A 23,527-nucleotide genomic window follows, 5' to 3' on the forward strand; every position below is an offset into this window, starting at 1 on the left:
AGCTGTATTGCGTGCCATCACTGTTCTAGTTCTTCTTTTTTTCATTTCAAAATTAAAAGCATCCCATTAGCTCAGGAGCAACTTTAAGCTGTCTTTTGCTTTTGCTACCACTATCAGACCCTTTTCTAATTAACTTCTATTAAATAAAATGCTCAAAATGTTACCTATGGGAATATCTGAATGCAAAATCGCATGCCAAAAAAGAATGGTTGTTTAATATTTTCAGCAGCTATTGATCTTTTTCATCGTCTCAAGTGATGATTTCCTTAGAGGTCTCGTGACAACGTTCTCCTGTTTCCTTCACAGGAATTGCGGCAACAAGGGGAAAAGAAGAAACGCTCTCGAGATGAGACAAACGATGGTGATGATGATGATGATGCAGAAGGAGCGCTCGGAGTCAGGAAAAAAGTTACTGGTGGGAAAAAAAAGAAATGGAAAGTTCAGAAATAAATACCATCAGACTTTATTTCTCTATATTTTTATGCAGTTTGGAATCCAGGAATCATCACTATCATTATCAGAATGACTTTCAAGGACTCACAGAGAACATCTCAGCAAATTTAGTGGTCCACGTTCATGGATATAATCTAGAAATGATTTTCCTTGCAAACTGGGGAAATCTCTTTAACATTGTAGGAGTCTTATTACTCTCTAATAGCAGTTGGTATTCCTCTGAAGAAAGCAGAAGAGAACAGATTCCATATATTCTTTATGGACAGTGGAATTCGGAATATAGCAGAAGCTTTTCAGTCTGATACCACCCAAGTTGCAGTCAATTATTTTGACAGTCCATATTTATTTAATAAGGTAATTTGCAAAAACATGGGGTGGAGCAGGGAGAAAAAAGTAATGTATTCTGATGTTCAAGATGTGTCAGCAAATAGCAGACTAATAAGATCCTTGAATATTAAAGTGAAGGACTTGATACAAAGGAGAAGAATTTTTAAAAAAACTGCTAAAATTTGTGTTTGTAAATTTACGTAATTGTGCTATGGCTGCAACTTCTCAATTTCCTTTTTTAGTTTATCTAACATTTAGCCATATTTATTTATCTTGGTCTGTTATGAAGGCGACTGTGGACTCTGCAATTTAGTAAAACTTCTTTACTGTAAAGACCACTGTCTTTATAGTAAAGAAGTTTTTATTAACTGGTGGTTTTTCTTCTGCAGGTCATTCCTGAGGCAATTCTGCTTGACAGCCAACATTAAGAGGTGCTCTTTTTTCATACAAGGTCTATGCCAGAGTGAATTGTCTGTTACAGATTGATTGCTCATAAAGCAAAAATCCAAAAATCCAAAGTCAGGGATTAGAATGAGAGAGCACTTTGCAAGTTTCTCACCATTTTCTGTCGTACAGTTTCCGCTGTGGCTCATTTCTTGTGGGTGACTATTAAGAAAGAAACTTCACCCAAGCATATCAGATAACTGATTAATGAGTTGGAATTTGAAGGCATTCCTTTTAATTCCCCTGTTGATGACATAGCTTCAGCTCTTGGAACTGTGTTTTACCTGTGTTGTGAAGCCACCCAATTTGACAATCCCAAAGATATAATTGAACAACCAAAGGCAGGACTACAGTAATATTTAGAAGTTTATAAAACAGAAGGAGCAACATATGTCTGTAGGGGAGGTCTCATCCCAATCAGTCATGATAGGCAGTGGCAGGAGGCACTTTGTCAGGATTTGTTTATCAGCCGGCTCCTTTAACATCCAGGCTATTTATTTATTAAATTTGCCAATCACCTCACTACAAGATTTACACTTCTGGGCTCCCTTTCTCTGGTTCAGGAAATGATGAAAATAATTACAAGGTTGACGTTTGTTTATTCATATTGGGGAAAAAACTGGGTGGGGCTGAGAGGTATTTCCTGCTCCCAAGCTGCATGTGATAAATCCATTGATGGAAAGGGGAAGCTAGTTCTGTGATCAAGGAGAGCTACTGGGTTAATTACATTGATAGCAGGAATTGAAAGACTGTTTGAGTTGAAAAGGGGAGTCTGACAGCCAGAAGGCAGCTGGACTTTCTTCGAAGAAACAGCAGGAAGAGATTAGTACTAATAAAAAATATTCTGGCTCTGGTCAGCCTTGTAGAATAGTTTTCACAATATTCTGATATTTTCATTTACAATGCATTTTTGATCCAGGACGTTTTATAAGATTTTGAAACTTAATTTTTTACATTTTTATTGCTATCAAAAAACTTATGAGAGGGAGAGAGTCTTGTATTGTAAGTACATATGCCATAACCTAATGGGTACTACATTTCCAATGGCTGGGAATAAACAGCTATTCATAACTATAGTAGAAAAAGGTCACAACAAAGCAAGATTTGTCCACTTTCAGTAGAAGTGATTTCTTATTTTATATGCTGCTAAAGGGGTTTGGTAGAGGCTGAGCAGGAAACTCTGGATTTGGGTAGAGTGTGTGGCTATTTTTAAAAAACTATGAGGGATTATTAGAATTCGATAATTTGTATGGTTCTGATCCTTGGATCTCCAAAAGTGCTTTACATAGCTGGAAAAATAGAGGAACATCTTTTAAAACATCTTCAGCAATGTGCTTTTGAGAGTATTTGGTGATGCTCATGATGAAAGCTAAAGAAAAAAAAGGCAGGTCAAAAAGAGTTTGAATAAAAACATCTATGGTATATACTGTTGCACTCATGTCTTGCTCTGGGGTTTGCAGAGGCATCTAATTGGCTTCCACTAGTACAAAATGCTGGACAAGATGGGCTTTTGATTACTTCAGCAAAGTGATTGTACACATTGCCCGTTAACTTTACCCAATTTTTAGTTTTTAAAACTAAAAAGCCAAAACTGTTTTTTTTTTCTTTTCTTATCTATATCCTAAATTGCAGACGGTTATCCCCAGGATCTTGTCACTTCATAGAAATGAGAGACCCAGATATCCTAATAGACTACTATTTACATATGACCAGTAGTGTAACTGCAGCTGCCAAAAAACCCAATGCAAGTCGCATCAATAGCATCAGGATCAAAAAAGGTGATAGTACCTTTTATACTACACTAGTAAGATCACACTTGGAATACTGTATCCAGTTCTGGTTGCCACAATCCCAAAGATGCTGAAACTGTAGAAAGAACACAGAGAAGAGCAACAATGGTGATAAAAGATCTAGAGGCTTAATTTTACAAAGAATGGTTAAGGAGACGAGGTATGTCTGGCCTAAGGAACTGGAGGGTTGGTTAGAGTGTGTCTTTCAGCACTTGAAGGGCAGATACAGAGAAGAGGGGTTGATATTCTCCAAAGCAGGGCCGGAGCAATGGGTGGAAGCTTGTTAAAGAGAGGTCCAATATGGAATTAAGAAATTTCCTGACAGAACAATTTGTGGAAGAGTTTGCCTCCTGGAGTTGTGGGTGCTCCATTGCTGAAGTGTTTCAAGAAAAGGTTGGACATCTATTTTTCTGCGATGGAATAACGACTTCTGCCTTGGGCAGGGGAGTTGGACCTCTGAGGTCTCTTCCAGCCCTATGATCCATGATCTATTACTATCATGAAAGATGGAAGGACAACACAACGTTACAGTGAAATGACATCGTGGCTGAGGGTTGAAGGAGTAAAAGTATCCTTAGAAATTTCTAGGTTTCCTGCATTTACTGCAGCAACGTACAGAAAATGGTTGCATCTTAAAGATTAATAGTCTTGCATATTTTATGTATATTAAAGTCTAGCTCATCAAGAACATTGGATTGTCTTCAGACAGGAATAAGTGCTTATCCAGGCATCATTGTAGGCAAAGTGGGGAGTAAAATGAGAGGTCACCAGCAGTGAGAATTAGAGTGTCTTGCAAACAAGTAGTAGTCCCTTGTTCCAGCTCCTGCCAGCCTAGCAGTTTGAAAACATGCAATTGCAAGTAGATGAATAAGTACTGCACATAAGTACGCAGGAAGATAACAGGGTTCCATGTTTCACCGTACACTCTAAACTGTGGCATGATGCCAGGCAGGCCACATGACCATGGAACCATCTCTGGACAACGATTAAGAAGTGGAAATGAGCACCTCCTTCTAAAGTCAGTCAAACTAGTGATAAAACCCATGTTGGATATCATTACCATTATCTAGTAAACAAAACAATTGAGTGTGATGTAGTGTTGCACTGAAGAGATGATGAATACATGGTTTATACATCCTGCGAAGTGATGTGTTATTTGGGGTGATTCCTGATATAATAACCTAAATACTATAGCTTATTCATTAAAAAAAATCTAGATTCAATGTGAAGATTGACCTCAGGGATAGTGTATGTTTGCTTTTTAATTTGTGAGACATAGGCAGGTCTCATACTGAAATAGACAAGGTTAATTGCCACAAAATGTTAAATGGAAGAGTAGCATGCAATGGCTTTCTAGTTTTGAACCAGGCCATTGCTAAGTAATTTAATACATTTTATTTGAATTATTTTGTGAAGAATTGGTGGTATCTGCACTGATAGAGGACCAGCTTTGGGAAATTGAAATAAAATTTCTTGAGGGCAAGAATTGCTTTGAATGTCACCACATAACAGTCCTTTCTTCTGTAGAAAAATTGGATCTTAGAACTTCAAGCAATTTTTATTTTAGCATATAATTTGGGGCAGCTGTTTACATTCCTCAAATAAGAATTCTTTGCCAGTCAGGGATCTACCAGTAGTTTATGCTTCCCATAATCTGATACATTAAATGTTTACCATCTTTCAAGAACATTTATTTGTTTAGAAAATTACATGGCCACCTACTGGTAGTTTATAAAGGATAATCGCAGGCAGTTCACAATAATTAAAAATAAAAACAGAGTAAATAACCCAACTCAACAGCACCAAAATGGCTTCTATATTTTTGAAAAGTCTGAGTATATATTTCCCCCTCAATGTTTTATTTTATATTGATTCTTATCAAAAGAAAAAGAAATACATCTAGTTTTTTCTGTAGATCCTTTAAGTTTCATTTAAAGCAGAAGTTATTGACCATCTTAAGTCCAGCACAACTGCAAGAGGACATTAGTCTGATATATTTAGCAGAACTTCTAGCGTATTATGACCAGCAAAAGGTAGTCAAAAATGTATATATTTTCTCTTTTGCAAAGATTTTCTGAGATATCTCTTGATTAAATGCTGTAGATTTGAATGATACTTGAAAATTAATAAATCCCAGATGTCTGATGTTGCAGAGCAAATTAAGCAAACTACCTAATGCTTGGGCAAATAAAATGCTTTAACCTGGGTTAAAAAGCATTCCAGAGTCAAGATGGAGCTTCTATTAAGTTTCCCATAGCAAAACTACCCCAGGACTGAGCATTTAAAGAGTTACTTGAGTTTTGAAAATATTGCCGGTTTAACTGCATTTTGATAAGCACAATACATAAGGAAGAAAACCATTTCTTTTTGTATGACCAGTGTACTTTGACCAGATAAATTTGATTTATTTCTTTGCCCTTCCTTTCTCTTTTCTTACATTTAAATGTGTTGTCCTGGGCTACTTTGATATGCAATTAACTACGGATTAAACACTTGAAAAGCATGTTACACCCACATTCTTAATAGTGGCCCCACCTGTTAAAAGTATGTGCATTTTGGGGGGCTAAAAATATTTTCTCCTCCTAGTTTTTGTGCTAAGAAATTGCTTCTCTCTGTGTACAAGTCACAGGACAGCCAACAAGTTTAGTTAGAGTCTTAAAAAGACTTTGATTAATATGAGTACAAAAAGGTTCACCTTAGTATCTGCTTATAGGTTTTTGTTTTGAGAATTCCCACAACCAAAAATGTTGAAAGAAAAAAGGATTCTGTAGAGAAAATAATTTGGGAGTTGATTCTGAAATAGCTATATGTCAGTACATGATAGATAAAGGTAAACGTTTCCCCTGTCCAGCCATGTCCAATTGTAAGGGGCAGTGGTCCGTTTCTTAGCCAAGGAAGCCACCATTGTCCAGAGACGCTTCTGTGGTCATGTGGCCAGCAGCATGACTATATGTGGAGGCTCACAGAATGCGTGTTACGGAAGTGATACATATTTATTCATATTTGCATGCTTTTCAACTGCTAGGTGGATAGGAGCTGGGGCAGGTAACAAGCTCACTTGTCATGGGGCTCAGGTCTTGAATCTGGGCTGTCAACTTTCCAGCTGGCAAGCTCAGCATCTTAATCACTGAGCGATCACGCCCCTCACACTATAAATGGCATGTATAAATTGATAGAAGGATATTGCATTCTGGGGAAGAATTTATTTCTGTTCAGGATCTATGGCCTTTGGTGAAGAAGAAAAGAAAACACTACAAGGTGCTTTTTAAATGACTTGGAAAGTTTTACAGAACATATTGAAATTTAGCTTGAAGCTTTTTTTTTTTTCAGATGAAGCACTTTCAAACAAAACTTTGAATGTGTTGAAGGCATTTGAACACGTGTTTAGAACAGGCAAAAGAAAAGTTGAAAAGTCCTTTATGTACTTTCTCCATTGAGAAGGACAAAGGAAGATGAAAGTAGTGACAAGTTAGATTATCACTGAATATCGAAGTGGGACTGAACTGCCAATTTATAATGGACATCCTAGCTACAATTATCTGAAAGAAGTCCCTTCTGAATAAGCAGATATATACTTTTGTGATAAAATCTCATTGATTGCAATAGGATTTAGCATTTTTCCAGTATTTACTGTGGTTTTTAATTTCCTTGGGGCATTACTGAAACAGCTCTGTGGATGACCTGGTGGCTGTGTTTTGTAGCTTGAATGAACAATGTAATGAAATATATCAGGACAGGACAGTTTCTCATGAGTTAGGGAGATACTCTAAACAATTTTCTTTGACATCTAAACATCCTTTGATTTGCTTGCTCTCTAGTGGCAAAACCGGGCAATCAGGTCCTTCAGAAGACAGTACATTGCATTCCCCTTTACATCAAAATATGGAATAAGAGAGGTGGAAAGGGTGTTGTGGCCAATGAGTCCAAACTGAGGTACCCAGAGATATGATGCCTAGCCTTTGCATGAATATGTCCTCTGAATGAAGCACATCCTCTTTCCAGGTAATTGGTTTCGCAGACAAGCTCTGTTCTTAATGGATTTTTCTCCTAATAACATTTTTGTACAGTCCTTTTACTAAAGTCCTTTTGCTTTGGTCATCCTTCCTCCTCATCCCCCTTCTTTATATGTTTTAACCTGTGCATCTGTGGGATTTGTGTATGTGTGAAAAAAAAGTCAAGATAATGGCACAGCTATGTGATTAAAGCCCTGTCTCTTTTTAAAAAGTGTCCCTTGTCTTGAGTTTTAGCATGTAATTCTCAAGGTTATGTCTTTTTTCCTTCTGATAGTTGTATTCTTCCCTCTGATATGGGAAGAATGGGACAAAAATGTGTTAAATAATGCTTTTTCAAGTACAGTTATAATGTATCAAGGAGGATAAGGATAACTACCCAAGTTTGGTCTTGTGGTTAAGGCAGCAGGTTAGAAAGAGGAAGACTGTAAGTTCAAATCCTGTCTAGCCATGAAAGCCAGCTGGGTGACTTTGGGCCAACCCACTTCACAGGGTTGTTGTTGTGGGGAAAATAGAAGAAGAAAGATGTGTTGGGTAAGTTTGCCACCTTGAGTTATTTGTAAAACTAATGAAGACAAAATAGATAGGTAGATAGATAATGTAGTTGATCTCCTACCAATGACCAGATCTGCTTTCAAGCCCAGCTGCTCTGATGGTAAAGAACCTGTCAAAACTTGACAGAATCTGGAATAGTTTATTAACTCTGTGAGGGAGATGGGTGGTTGAAAAATTTGATATATAAATAATTGAATAAATAAAACTTATTTGATTTCTCCTCAGTGTTGGATTTAATTCATGCCTGAACTGACTCAGATTTGGATGATACATCTGTTTTCAGTTCCATTGCTCAATCATGTAATAAATAAGGGGTGTGAATATTTATCCGGACTGAAATCTATGTTTGGCATGCGAGTGGTGTGCCAGGATTGGACTTCAAAAAATAACAAGGAGAGGCAAAAGTCAAAACTGATTTGATAGGATTCAAAATTCAACGTATTGATTATGATTATTGTCCTGCCATTAAACAATTATAGTTTGGAGTTTTGGAAGTCTTTGCAAGCTATACCCAACACTTCTTGTGGCCCCTGGTGGCCTTGGCAACTCAGATGTCCTTTTCTCATAGCTGAAGATGCAAAGGCAAAAGTATCAAGACCAATATTTTTAGCAGGTTGTGAAGAACAGCTACTTTGATTATTTTTAAGGAGTAAGGCTGATTTGGAATATTGCTACTTCTGTTTATGCCAGTATCATGGAAACATTCTTAGCATTCCACCCATTTAGTTGAACAACTATGCTTGCAATCAACTCTTTTTCTTTCTCAGAATTGCATATTTATTTATTCAACTTCTATAGCTGCCCATCTCAGCCAAGAGATTCAGGGTGACTTACAATTCCAAAACTATAGAACAGTCAAAACTATTAAAAAATATCCAAAAGACAAAGTCATAGAGCAGCTAAGATAATTACCAACTAATAGTAAAGCCAAGACACAGCAGTCTTAACACATTCAGAGCCCCATGTCCAAATGCACAGCTAAGTTTTTGAAGCCTTATAAAAGGAGATCATTCTGTAGGAAGTTATCACCAACTCCTCTCCTAGAAAAATGAATATCTTAGGAAATATTAAAAAGGCAGAATATTTTCCCTAAAAAGAGTACAAACTCAGAAGCAGAAACTCAGCCCCCCCGCCAACCTTTGCTAATGGGCCATTACTCTGGCCTAGGCCAGTCTATTTTACGTAACAAAGATCTCCAGGTAGGGCTATAATAGGAATTGACAACCAATCAGAATACAAGCTCAAATTCAAATCCCAACAGAGGGTATAAAACCCAGGCATTCTCAGCATGTCAGCCCTTCCTTCTTTTTCTTCATCTTGAAGCATGTGATCGTTCCTTCCTTCTTTGGAGCTCCAAGCCACGTGATCTTGTCCACCATTGAGCCATCTTTCTAAACAGCCTCCATGTTTCCAGTGTCTTTTCCCCCCGCTTCGAACTGAACCCAGAAGAACATTTCTTCCAACAATTCTAACCTCCAAGGGGAGAATATTCCACAAAGCAGGGTCTACAGCAGAGAAAACCCGTCTTCTAATTCCTGCCAGTTAACAGGCTTTGGCTGATTGGATCTGCAGCATGCCCAATCAGCTGGGTTGATTTGGGCAGGTCGAGTGATCAGGTAACCTGATCCCAAGCCACGTAGAGCTTTAAAAGTGATAACCAGAGCCTTAAATAGTGTAGCGAGCATACTAGTAGCAAATGTAATTCATGTAGTAGTTTGTTACATGTGATGTGTATTTACTATCCACACAACTGTATACTGCATCAGCTGAAGTTTTCAAATGCTCTTCAACTGCTGCACCGCCCTTGCAGTAGAGGCGCCAACAGGAAGCACAAGCAGGGCACATGTGTGCTTTCCAGACCACGCTCTAGCCTTCATTCACCGTCCGCCTCCATCTGCCAGCCTGTCCCAGGCCGGTTCTCTCCAGGTGTGGTCTGTAGGGCTATGGGTTTCTCTCTAGCCCCACCCACCCCCATCCCTGAGCAGCAAAGCTGGCTTTTGCATGTAGGTATTCTTAAGCACATTTCATGTTTATATTCCATTATAAAATGGCCTCCAGGAGGCTTCCTACTTTCTCTCCCTTCTTTCTTCTTCTTTTCCTTCTTTCTTTTCCTTCCTTCTTTTCCTCCTGCTTTCATTCCTTTCTTCTTTCCTCCCTTCTTTCCTTCCTTCCCCCACTGGCTCTGTTGTTCAGCTGCTGTGGAGGAAGGCCTCTCTGCTCTATTCCAGTCCGGGAAGCCCATGCACATGTGCACGCACGCACACGCACACACACACACACACACACACACACCATTTCAAGCTTGGAGACTTATCCACATCTGAGCTTGAGATTGCCAGTCATGCCTGGGTTTGGGAAAAAGCCCCCTCCTTCCACTGTGGATAAAAATCCCCAAACTTGGAATGTGGGTGCATACACACACGCTTGGCCACCAGCAATTTGGATAAGCAAGGAGCTTGTGGAGCACAAAATAGTTTGGCCCCAACCCTGGGTGTTAGGTGACACCTAACCCTAAAGTTAGGTGTCATCCACATATTAGTGATATCTCACTTCAAGCCAATAGATCACTTCAACTGGTGGCCTCATGTACATGTTAAATAGAAGAGGAAAGAGGACCAAGCCCTGAGGCATCCCACACAATAGGCACTGCAGGCTGTATCTCCCCCTCCACCCATAAACACCTACTGGACAGACTGGATATGAACCCAGAGGAAGGAGGAAAACCCACACAAAGTTGCTGTCCTCATGTACTTCCACAGGCTGAAATTCTTCCCAAGTCACCTTGCAAGACATAGCCCCTATTACACCCATCAATTCTTCTGTGTCAATTATCCCTGGCTTTTCAAACATGTTCAGTAATTATTTTTGCTAAATGCCATATATACATGGCCTGCTGATATGATTTTTCTTTAAAAAGGGATGAAATTAATTTTTAAGGTCTTTTCTGCCTTTGTTCCTAACTCCAAATAGTCAATATGATTATACTAGAGCAGGTAATCCACTTGATGAAACCAGGTGATTTTGCTTTGGTGATTTCAACAAAGCTTGATAAGTTTTAAAAATAACCAGACCGACTTGTCTGACTATGATTTGATGTATGAAGAGAAGGCAGTTTCCACAAATATTCTGCTTGGAGGGCAGAGTAGGCACACTTAATTTTGGTTCACAAGTCCTGAAAGACCTTAGGATCCTATTTTCCAAGATTATCTGATTGGATAGTCCCTTGTCTTAGGAAAGAGGAATCAATAGGAAAGGGAGGGAAGTATGAACAAAGGAACAAAGGGCTGTTTTTCTAAAGACCAGTTTCAGGAGATGCCAGATTCGGCCCTCTTAAGATTCCATTCCATTGCAAACTGCCCGTTACCCATTTGATCTGGTAGCAGAACTTTAGTGGGAAGAAAACCGCATCATTTTGCCAAGATTTTTAGGGCGTTCTTTATCTACAGAGCTATGTGAGCTCTGATAAAAATGCCTTGGTTTCACTGAAACTGTTTTTGCATTCCATTTTATGCTGTTTTGAGTGTTTGGCAGAATATTCCTGAAGCCCTGCCAGGAGGTGGTGCCTTGAGAAAGCCACAGAGATTGATTCAAGCCTGTGACATATTTATTAGCCTGTGAGCTGATGTATTATAGGATTCACTGTTGTGTTAGTGTCATTATTGTTTATCCAGACAACCAGGTGTTTTTGTTGGAGTTGGTTTTAAAGTTAAAACAAGTTCCCACCTTTGTTCTTCAAAAGTAAGAAAGCGCCAACATTGGAAAATGAAGAGTACATAAAAAATTACCAAGAAAACCAGTTTCTGTTTTCTGTCATAAGCCCTTTTGAGTAGAATGTCTGAAACATTTCCTTCTAAGTAGTGACAGCCGTGTGTGTGTGTGTGTGTGTGTGTGTGTGTGTGTGTGTGTGAGAGAGAGAGAGAGAGAGAGAGAGAGAGAAAATATATATGTGTGTATGTATAAGAGAGATGATCGATCTGTGTTTGATTGGTGCACTTGATTGGAAGTTGCTGCAGAACTCTTCAGGGCCTTTGCTGCAAGCAACTGTCATAAAGCTCCTTCTGTAAACTGTTCTTTGTAAAGGCTATATAAACCACACAATATGTCCAAATGTATTTAAAGGAGTCTGAACTTGGTTTGTTTTTGTGTCCCCCCCCCCACTGAGCTATCTTGTTTCTAAAGATTTGTTAATAAAATAAACCTTAAGATAAGCCTGCCTGTGTTGATTTTAGCACACAGCCTCAGTTATTTTATTTTTATTTAAAGCAACAGCAATATATTGAGGACCATGGAACTTCATATTGCAGCTATAATGTGCAATTACAACCATTCCAAAAACCATGTGGAAGCTTATAAGGGCATGATTTGTTAGTTTCCATTATATTTGATGTTCATGTCATCTTTATACAACTACATCAATATACTTATTATGATGCTCCCAAGAGACACATCTGACAAAACCCTGATTGCTATGGGTGCTTTTTTTCTGCAGGCTCCATTTCATAAAAGCAGAAAATGTCTCTTATTAAGATAAATCTGCATGGCAGCCAAAACTTTTTCTCTATCTTGCTGCTTCCAGCTACTCCTAAAAACAATTTTAGCCATTTTCTGAAATGATTAAACCCCAGCCACCAGGGGTCCTGATTGAAGATGATGATTTTATGATTGCCTGTCCATCCATTCTTACCTGGAAGGCTATACAAAAACAGGCAGGAGGCCAGATCTGACCCTCAGACCAGAGTTTGCTCACCCCTGATCTCTTGTTTAATGCAATACAGAATACTTAATACAGAATTACTTGAAGTCAAAAGAGTCATCAAACTATATGTACCATTAACAACTCCCAAAACCAGAAAAAACAAATTACCCATAACAATAAGGAAGCTTCAATCCAAAAAGAAATCACTGGCAGAAAAACAAATCTGGTCACGTTGCCAACTTCAAAAGCAAATACAAAAATTTATGCCACCAGATAAAAACTGAATGCACCAATTATCACATTAAACAAGAAGAAAACCTTCTATGCACCAATTCTACCTATGCTTTCTACAATTTTGTAAACAATAAACTAAAAGACTCAAGGTCCATCCCACTCCTGATAGGACCTAATGGTAAAGACTGCTACAACAACACTATTAAAGCCAAGCTCTTTAACACATTCTTTGGCTCAGTATTTGTAAACAGCAATGGATCATGCCCAGTATTTCCTATTCGAACCACAGACAACTACAATGATCTAACACATATCGATTTTACAGAAGACAATGTTGAAAAAGCACTATGCAATCTAAAACCATCTCTATCTATTGGACCAGATGGAATATGTGCCTACTTCTTAAAAAAGCTACCCACTGCCATAGCTGAACCTCTAAGCATAATCTTTGAAAAATATTTCAGGACCAGCTCCTTGCCAAAACTATGGTCACAAGCCACGGTCATCCCCATCTTCAAAAAGAGAGACCCCAGCCTAGTTGAAAATTACAGACCAATCTCTTTATGCTGAGTCACCTGTAAAGTCGTGGAATCAATTATTAACCAATCCATCATCCTCCACTTAGAAACGAACAACCTACTCTCTAATAAACAATTTGGTTTCAGGAAAAAACTATCATGTAATCTGCAACTCTTATACTGCAAAAATATATGGACTACACAACTCGATCAGGGCAAAGCAATAGACGCGATCTACATAGACTTTTGTAAAGCCTTTGATTCAGTGGTACATGACAAACTACTCCTAAAACTAAAATCTTATGGTATCTCTGGACACCTGCATAACTGGATAGAAGCATTTCTGTCAAACAGACAACAAATGGTCAAAATTGGTAGCGTCCTATCAAATTCTGTACCTGTCAATAGTGGTGACCCCCAAGGCAGTGTTCTAGGACCAACTCTTTTCATACTCTACATAAATGACCTCTGTGATCATATCAAGAGCAACTGTGTTCTCTTCGCTGATGATGTAAAGCTATTCAACACCACAGACAATACTGCTACCCTTCAAAAAGACCTTGACTATGGAATGGTCAAACAAATGGCAACTTCAAATCTCAACAAATAAATGCTCTCTCCTACATATTGGCAAAAAAAAAATCAGAAAATAAAATACAGGCTGAATAGTCAAAACCCTGTTGAGGATCCAAACTCTGTCAAGGATCTTGGAGTACTCATCTCTAATGATCTAAGTGCTAGTGCCCACTGTAACTACATAGCCAAAAAGGCGTTAAGAGTTGTTAACCTAATCTTACGTAGCTTTTTCTCTGGTCATATTACACTACTAACTAGAGCATACAAAACATTTGCTAGACCAATACTCGAATATAGCTCATCAGTCTGGAACCCACATTACGCATCTGATATTAACACAATTGAGAAATCCAGAAATATTTCACAAGAAGAGTTCTCCACTCCTCTACTCATTGCAGAATACCTTATGCCACCAGACTCGAAATTCTAGACCTAGAAAACCTAGAACTACGCCGCCTTCGGTCCAATCTAAGTATAGTATATAAAGTCATACATTGCAATGTCCTACCTGCCAATGAATACTTCAGCTTCAACCATAACAACACAAGAGCAAAAAATAGATACAAACTCAAGGTAAACTGCACCAAACTTGACTGCAGGAAATACGACTTCAGCAACAGAGTGGTCAATATCTGGAATACTCTACCTGACCCTGTGGTTTCTTCCCCAAACCCCAAAAACTTTAACCTTAGACTGTTTACTATTGACCTCACCCCTTTCCTAAGAGACCTGTAGGGGGCGTGCATAAGCATCCCTGTCCTATTGTTTCTTTTAGTTTTTAGTTTTCTTATATGTATCCATGTATTAATAACTATGTTTTTACATATACCTATTATCTTGTAAGCAATTGACAAAAATAAAAATAAAATAATAAAATAAAATAGAATCCATAACTGACTGAATTCATATTAAAAAAAATCATAAAGGATGGTTTACAAATAACAACATTCCTTCAACTTGCTAAGCCACAAACAAGATCTTCTTTATTTTGCATAGTATCTGAATCCAGTTAAAAACCATTTAGTCTTTTGTTCAGATGAAAGATGGGAAGTGTGAGATGGGAAAAATTGCAAGGTAGATCCTGATCTTTGGAAAAATGTTCTGCAATTGAAAAGTTTAAAAAGTCTCTATGCAGCATTTTCTCCATGGAGGGGTAGCAAACAGTTGATCAATTCTGCTGCTTGGATACATTTATCCAAGGTATTAGGTTGTTGACATTGTGGTGGCATAAATACATATTGAAGTACTTAATCATTAGATACACTGTGTTGTATGTGATACTACTGCTATGTGAACAGTTTCTATGTAAAAATGCTGTTTTGACGTACATGTTTCTATGTCTTCATTATGCAATCTAGTTCTGGTTGAAGGAAGAACCTTGCTACCTTTCTCTTTCTAGACCATTGTCTGTTCTGGAAGAGTGACATGTGCATACTTTAATTAGTCATTAAGCATCCATTGACTATTTTCCCTACAATCTATAACACCAAATGCAATCAACTGAACTGACTAGCAAGGGCACCTCATCACAAAGCTGAACAAAATGATCCCCTTTGGCAACAGATGCTGGAATTTGAGAAATACTAGATAGAAGCTAGAAAGAAATCTCCATTTGCCAAGAAACTTGCCCTCTGCCCCTCTACTAATGTTCTGGACTCAATGTTTAATAGAAGACATTGTTTGAAAACAGCTTTTGAGAAAGATTTAGCTGCCAATCCACTTAGCTTTTATATGTCAAATCTTTGATTGATTGACTCCCTAAAATTATATTCCTTCTACTCAACACATGACTCTGGGTGTCTAACAATCAATTTAAAAAAGTAACCGTAAATAAGCAAAAGCACTTTTAAAACAGACAACATCCATGGAGTGACTCAGAAACAATCATGGCATCAAGGCAGGCTCAGCCAACAGCTTGGCCCAAGACTTCAGAGAAAAAGCAGACATTCAGTGCCTTGTAAAAGGTGAGCAGATTTCGGGCCATCTGAATCTGAGTAAGTACTGTATGGTGTTTTTGTAGGGCAGATGCTATTACAGAGAAATAATGCTAACTGTATCTATTAGATAACACTGTGTGATAGCGTAGTGCCCACTCTCATTTTGGGCTGAATGGAAATAATTAGAAGCAGGTTGTCCTGTAAATAATACTGACAAAAAAAGGTTTTAAGGTTTTTAACAAAGTTGATTGCAGGTCAACTGTTAGTTAAAGTTAAACGGATGTGCCAAAGCTCTCCTATAACTATGTGTGCTGTTGCATTCTGGACAAATTGTAGTTTCTGAGTGGTCTCCAAGGGCAGACCCATGTCAAGCACATTGCAATAATCCAGATGGGACATGAACAAATAATGAATGATCATGAGTAAAGACTCTGAGCAAGCAAGAGCGATAGCACTAACAACAGCATTTAGACTTACATACCACTCCAGAGTGCCTTACAACACTCTCCTGGCAGTTTATAGTGTCAGCATATTGCCCCCAACAATCTGGGTCCACATTTTACTAACCTCGGATAGGTGGAAATCTGAGTGAACATTTAGCCTCATCAGGATGGAATTCAAGACTGTGGGAAGAGTTTGCCTGCAATACTACATTCTAACCACTGCTCCACCAGAGTCTTGAAGGCCACTGATAGCTCTGTCTGGAGAGTCCTACTTCATTCAGAATCAAAGGTGCAATGTTCTCAGATCTGAAAGCTCCCAGGATTCACAGTCACTTGATCTTGCTTGGGTTGAACCTGAGCCTGTTCTTCTCTATCCAGATTCTAAGAAACAACCTAAGCGACACAGTTGCTTGGTTGGCCCAAAGACAAATTGTTCTTTGCCTGGAGGCAACAAAATGCCTTAGGAAAATCCTGATCAGGCATGCAGTTTGACAGTTAGCCATGGAAGAATGATGTCAAAAATAGGCTCAGGTGTGTCTTCTGAAAATTGCAGATGAAGTTCCATCCTTGCTATTCCAGTTTGGTTCTTGTCTAATATTATTTATGTTTTGAATTGGGTTCACTCTCTCCTATTAGAAGTTGACTAGGATTATTTGACACATCAAGAAAAATACTGGTTTTACAATATTTTCTGAGAGGTGATTTGGTTGATGAATGATTTAAACTAGATTAGCAACTCCAAAAAGGACACCTTTTTACCTCCCTAAGCTCCTGAAATGCCTGACATCTTGAACTCTTGCCTATCATGCATCTTCAGGAACTCATCATTTCTAGCCCAGCCACTTGTCAAAAGAAACATAGCAATTAGAGGTTAGAGATCTCTGACAGTGATCATAAATCACTGCCTGCCAGTCATTTCTCATCAGTTTTAATGAATGTGCACCAGCCCTCCAGCTGATGTTAATTGCTGCAACTTGAGGCTGATCTAATTGTCAGGAAACTGAGAAATCCCATTGTTGGCACATGGATGAGAAATTATTTCCTTTCCTTAACCTTTAGGTGCTGAATTAACTCTTAACCCTTGAAGAGAAAAAGAGAGTTGGAATCACTGAAGAATTCAGTTTCAGTGCTGCAGTCACAGAAAGGCAAATACTGTATATCACTATCAGTAAATTGAATATTGGTAAAAATAGTTATACCAGGAAGGGAATAGAACCTCCAATTCAAACTTGAGGTGTCCCTGTGCCCTGTGTTAAAGTACCCATTTGTTTTTTCTTCTTCATTTGTTGTTCTTTCTTCTTCCCAACCAGCAACTTATGCTTAGTTACTGGCCATCCTCTATCCTGCATTGATTTTCCCTTGAGTCTGCTGATTCTTCCTATAAGTGTTAGAACAGCTTGGTTGGGTTAGGTCTCACAACTGGAGAATAACTTCATAGTCAGAATATTGGATAGAAACAATAGAGAAACCAGAATGATTTCTTCAGATTACAAATCATGACACTTTTGAACTTGGTTCTCAGTACACACAATCTCTCCCCCCACTCTCTCATACACATTTGATTACAAGCCTTGATATGCTGAATAAATAACCATGGAAAATCTGCCTGACTTGTTAAATCATGGCTGACATTTAGAATTGAAGTTGTTGAATTGGAACAGATGAACTTAATTTTCTTTTTCTAATTGCCAAGGACCATTATGAACACAATTAGTGTTTCCACAAGTGTTTTTAATTTTATTTTTTAGATTTGTTAAGTCTACTTAACAGTTTATATGTCTTTTAATCTGCTCTTGTTAGAAAATTGATATGACATTAAGTTTTGGTGGTTTGCCATCAGATGTTGATGAGATGATTTCCAAGGAGTCTCACAGACAAAGAAAATGGTTGGGCGGGGGGCGTCAGCATGATTTTCTGGTCATTATATTGCCTATCCTGAATTAGGATTTGAATAGGGATGTTTAGGTCCTGGTAGGGACTTTGACATAGGAGAAGATTTCTAGATAGAAAAATATTGTCCTGATAGAATGGGATTTTTCTGTTGAAAACAAGAAATTTAAAATCCTCCAACTGAAAGCTCTGGTGGAAATAAGAATTTGTTTTATTTCAAGGTATAATTTGTACAGTGTTGGGGGCAGTTCCACAGAAACCCAATTAAATGTTTCACTTTGATATACAACTCAACCAGCACTGTAGCCAGGCTTAGTAGGTACACAATTTACTCTGCTTCTCCTTCCCCACCCCATACCGAGATACATTTGCTTGCAGTTTCGATAACCCAGAAGGTGTGAGGTGCTGCTATATAGGACATCAGCCCTATCTTCGTTTCTGACTTCCTTCCAACATGTTGTGTTGAGTTGGCCAGAGACAGTGAATACAGTAAGCTGTTCTTTGACACATTGCAGCAAGTTTTCAGTTACACATTTATTAATTTCTCCCTGCCTGCAGCCATTGCTTGTTCCCCTACACTCTTGTTTCTGTTTTCTTTTCTTTTCTTTTTTTTTATCAAGGGGAGGAACCAGTGGTGGGATTCAATTTTTTTTACTACCGGTTCTGTCGGCATGGCTTAGGTGTGGTAGGGGAAGGATATTGTAAAATCTCAGTCAGAGGTAGTATTTTCCGGTTCTCCAAACTACTCAAAATTTCCGCTACCGGTTCTCTAGAATTGGTTAGAACCTGCTGGATACCACCTCTGGGAGGAACGCACCTGCATATTTCAGTTTCTCTGTGGGCAGTGAGTGAAGGAGTCAGTGGATATGACACAAACCCTGATACAAAGGCCTTCCTTTTATATAGTACAGTTTCTCTGCTTGAAGGACTTTATATACAAGGAAAGAAAAAAGGAAGCTCTGTTTGTCTTTTTCACAAACCTTCTTGGCTTTCTTTTTCCTTTAAGTTGATTTTAAAGCATGATAACATAAAGGCAAGGATAAAGCAACATAGAGTACCCTATGTCCAATGAAAAAAATCATCTCAGGACTTACATGGTGGCTTAGTTCTCAGAATCTGCTAGGGCCCTGGCTGGACTTTCCATAATGTGTAACCGATTTAGTCTCCCCAAAAGACATATTGAATAATAATGCAACTTATTTCATTGTAGAATCATAAAATAGCAGAATTGAAAGAGTCATTTCTCAGTGCAGAAATCCAGAGTAGAGCATTCCCAATATAACTCTTCAGCCTCTTCTTAATCTTACTCAGTGAAAGGGAGTTCATCACTTATCTGAGTGATGGGTTCCTCTGCATTTCTGCTCCTAGCATGAGAAAATTTTTCTTAATTCTGCACTCTTCTAAAGTTATGTCATAACCTGCACGGTCTCCTTTCATGGTCCACTTCCCTTAACTAAACAGCAATGCTACTTTGAAGTCAAGAGCAGCGGCAATCTATTGTTCAATTCTATTAGTGCTTTAATTTTTATAAGTCAATATAAATCAATTAAACATCCATGTGGGCTTGTAATCACTAGGGGCATGAAAGCCCTGAAATGGAGAAAGGTTTCCTGAAGAGTCAGTCCCTAGTATATCATAATAGTCTTGTAGTTTCTGACAACAAATGTTCCTATATTTACAAAGTTAGAATGGACAAAATTATCTAACTGCCAAGGAAGATCCTATTTTTTTAAATAGGAACCTGTAGATTAACTTATATTGAAACTCTGAGAGAGTATATCCCATATTTTTACTTTTGATTAAGCTTTTCTTCTGGAATTGTTAGAACTACTGGTTTTCCCCAAAGTGCTCAGAGGTTACAACAGATAAGTGCAGAGCAAACAAAGTTATCTCTTGCTAGCTTTCCAAGAGGTATTAAAAAGACTCATTGACCTTGATGAGGATTTGTCAGGGTGTTCATGTGACTGTATTCTATTCCAGAGGTTCTCTGCTTAGATTATCTTATAATAGAAGAAGGTGAATACTATATCATCCACCTTTCTGTAAAGGAGGTACCAATAAAACTGTACTTGGCAAACTGCAGGACTAAAGGCATAGGAGAGAGCTAGAGCTCAATGTTTTAAATATATACCTAGCATGCCAACCATTCATTCCTGGCATCTCCAAGTATACACAGGATACATTCTTCCTGGCATTATGTCACTTCTTACAACCATTTTCACTTAAAGGATCAATAATTGACTTGATTTAAGGCAAATTCTCATGTATCCATAACTATCCCTATTTGTAGTGAGTCAAATAATAGAAAAGGTCCTGTTCCTGTAACTTGCCTGTTATATTTGGTTGCTCTTCCTCTTTCAGACTCCATCATTGGACATGATCTGTAAGTAGTAAATAAAGAGGACAAATGTCTTGAAAGGGCAAAATGGCAAGCGGAGGTGATGTGTGCTTTGCATATATGGAGCAGACACATATAAAGAAAAACATAATGGAATCCACTCTTTTAATTAAATCATTCTTTTAGTAGAATACTTATTTTTCAAGTATTTAATATTTTTTTAAAAAAATTCACCAAACTCAAAAGAAAGAAAAAATATCTAAAGTATATCTGAAGTTTTTAAAGAAAAAGAACATTAGACTTTATTGTTTTCCTATTAATTATAGTTTGTTTCTTGTTATAATTGAGTGGCACAAGGATTAAGTATATTTACATAAATACATTTTATGTCAGCCATCTTCCCCCTATTCTTAAAACTTTTTAATACCTAAACCTAGCTCTATTCCTAACTTGATATTATAAGGCAATTGGTTATACTTTCAATTGGAGACGGGCAGCAGTTAAGTTTATTTTTTATGTTTCTCAGAGCAGAAGAAACATCTGTGTAGTACTTCAGAAGCTTGGACATTCTGTTGGAACAAACCCCTAACTAAATCATTAAAGAACTGTACATGTGTCTACCACTGAAATATCTCCTCCTGCTCTATCTTAGAATTATTTGTGTAGATATAGAGACTAGATATAACTTTGCTATTTCTGGGTGGTTGATGGGTACCCACCCATGTATTATCCTGTTGGTCAGCAGATTGCTTGGCCAAGCCCTACAATAGCAGAAGCAGATTATTTTTCTGGCTCATTCCTCCTTCATTAAAAAAAGTTAAGTACAAAGGAAACTTAGCCCTGCCTGAAGAAGGTGAGGACTGAATCTGGGGCCTTCTACAGGCAACCCATGTAGTGTACAATAAATGTTAATTGGTGTGAATAATCTGTTGCTCACTCAGAATGTATACTTAAAGAAAATTTTCACTTCCTCGGGACATGATGAGAAAATTTGCTTAAGATTTACTTAAGAAACTCAAGAAACTGTAAGTAAAATAGTCAAAGATTTCAAGATCGAGATTTGTCAGCTCTTCAAGAAAGATCAGGTCAAGAAACAGGCATGATTGGGATTCTAGGTATGTTCCTTAGTATAACAAAGATAGATAACAGGATCTTAAAAGTTTCTTAAAAGTATCTTTACCAATCAAAATCAAGGCAGGGTTATTTACACTTTCCTTTTTCTTAGGCTTGAGTAATCTTTTCTCAACATTCTTCCCTTAATGGTTCACTAATTACTTTCTCTATCCCCAGAGTCATTTTAAACTTCCTATATATGGTTTGAGGACTATCCTACGAGGACATTGTGACACAGCAAAAGAGATACGCATAAGATTATAATGTGCATAAGTTAAGACATCTTGATGGTGAGGAAGAAGAGTGAAATCCTCTCTGGAGTGATTTGCTGAAGGCTTTTAAAATGGTGACTATGTTGTGTTCTTGTTCATCTTCCAAAGGGATCCCATAAGTAAAAGGAATTGGTCCAATGTACTTTGGACAGTTACACATCATGAAAATATATGAGAAGAGGAGACAGTAGAAACTGAGAGGGAAGAAAAGGATAGAATAAGAAGGAACAGGAAAATAGATAATGGGTTGCAGGAAATTCTGGAGTTGTATTATTGATTGATTGATTGATTTAATTTATATTGCTGCCTATTCACCCATGGTGACTCAAGGTGGCTTACACAATGTAAACTCATATTTAAAACAAAAATAAATAAATAAAAACTAACAAAAAGAATCAAATAAATTAATAAAGTACAATAGAACAAAATCTGGGGAAAAAAAAAATCACCCCTCAACTCCCAACTCCCGCCCGACAACAGCAGATCACACTAGCCATTTGATGGGCTCCAACCCTCTCTGGGTTCCCCAGGCCCATTGGCAGAACCAGGTCTTCAGTACTAGAGTGGGAGCCATTCTAATCTCTGGGGGAATGATATTCCAGAGAGAGGGATCCACCACAGAGAAGGCCCTTCTTCTGGGTCCCACCAGGTGTACCTCCCTGGGAATAATAATTTCAAGAACTGAGGAAAAAGATGAAATAAGAATCGTAGAATAATCCATAATCAGTAGAAAAAGAAGTTTCTCTTAACGTTTCAAATTTTGGGTTTTGTTTTTTTTAAATTATACTAACTGGAAACTCTAGGGCAAGAAAAAGAGCCCCAAATGTGCAGAGAAGAGCAAAAAACATGACAGAGTCTGGATGCTATATGGTAGATGAATGGTTGATGGAGGGAGGTATGTTTAGATTATCAAAGACTTATGGGGATATAACTATCTTCCAGTATTTGAAGGTTTCTCACAGAAACTTATTCTCCAGAGCATCAGAATGCAGGACAAGAAGGAATGGGTGGAACTTAGAAGTAAGGGGAAATTTTCTGACAGTGAGAACAATTAATCAATGGACTAGCCTACCTCCCAGAGTTGTGGGTGCTCCTTTACTGGAGGTTTTCAAAAATAGACTGGACATCAATTTGACTGAGGTGGTATAAGATCTCCTGCCTTGAGCAGGGGGGTGGACTAGAACAGAGGTCACCAACCTTTTGGACCTCAGGGACCACTAAATCCATAATTTTAAATCCTGTGGACCACTAATATTAATTTTTTAAAAAATAAATAGTATTTAGGTAAAAGTAAAGATTCCCCTCACACATACATGCTAGTTGTTTCCGCTCTGGGGGTGGTATTCATCTCCATTACAAAGCCGAAGAGCCAGCACTGTCTGAAGACATCTCTGTGGTCATGTGACTGGCCTGACTAAATGCCGAAGGTGCACAGAACGCTGTTACCTTCCCACCAAGGTGGTCCCTATTTTTCTACTTCCATTTTTACATGCTTTCAAACTGCTAGGTTGGCAGAAGCTTGGACAAGTAATGGGAGCTCACTCTGTTACACAATGCTAGGGATTCGAACCGCTGAACTGCCAATCTTTCTAATCAACAAGCTGAGCGTCTTAGCCACTGAGCCACTGCGTTCCTAAATAGTATTTAGTGCAATATAAAAAATGCAAATAATTTTTCTGTGGACCACCAAAATTTTCTCATGCACCACCAGTGGTCCATGGACCACCAGTTAGTGACTGTTGGACTAGAAGACCACTGAGGTTCCTTCTAGCCCTATGATTCTATGTTCTAAAAACTGAGGGGGACATGGAGAACTTGCCTTCAGTTTATATGTCCATCCTTTAGTTTAATGATTCATTTGGTGTTTGTTTGCTGAAAGGAGTGGTTCCTCAGTATAAACATGTGTTAAAGAAGCAGTGACGGGAATATCA

At 38.1% G+C, this 23,527-nt stretch overlaps 1 long non-coding RNA gene across 1 annotated transcript; it reads right to left on the reverse strand.

The window, feature by feature from the left end:
* Positions 1 to 305: 305 nt before the first annotated feature.
* On the reverse strand, positions 306 to 23,447 carry LOC148125615 (uncharacterized). The gene is made up of 3 exons (XR_015743861.1): positions 22,910 to 23,447; positions 20,204 to 20,254; positions 306 to 412 (listed from the first exon to the last, which is right to left on the reverse strand). It is a non-coding gene; the product is annotated as an uncharacterized LOC148125615 (long non-coding RNA).
* Positions 23,448 to 23,527: the final 80 nt, after the last annotated feature.

This window comes from Pseudonaja textilis, chromosome 5, assembly GCF_049901715.1.
Source record: "Pseudonaja textilis isolate UNSWEBS1 chromosome 5, rPseTex1.2, whole genome shotgun sequence".
Lineage (NCBI taxonomy): Eukaryota > Metazoa > Chordata > Lepidosauria > Squamata > Elapidae > Pseudonaja > Pseudonaja textilis.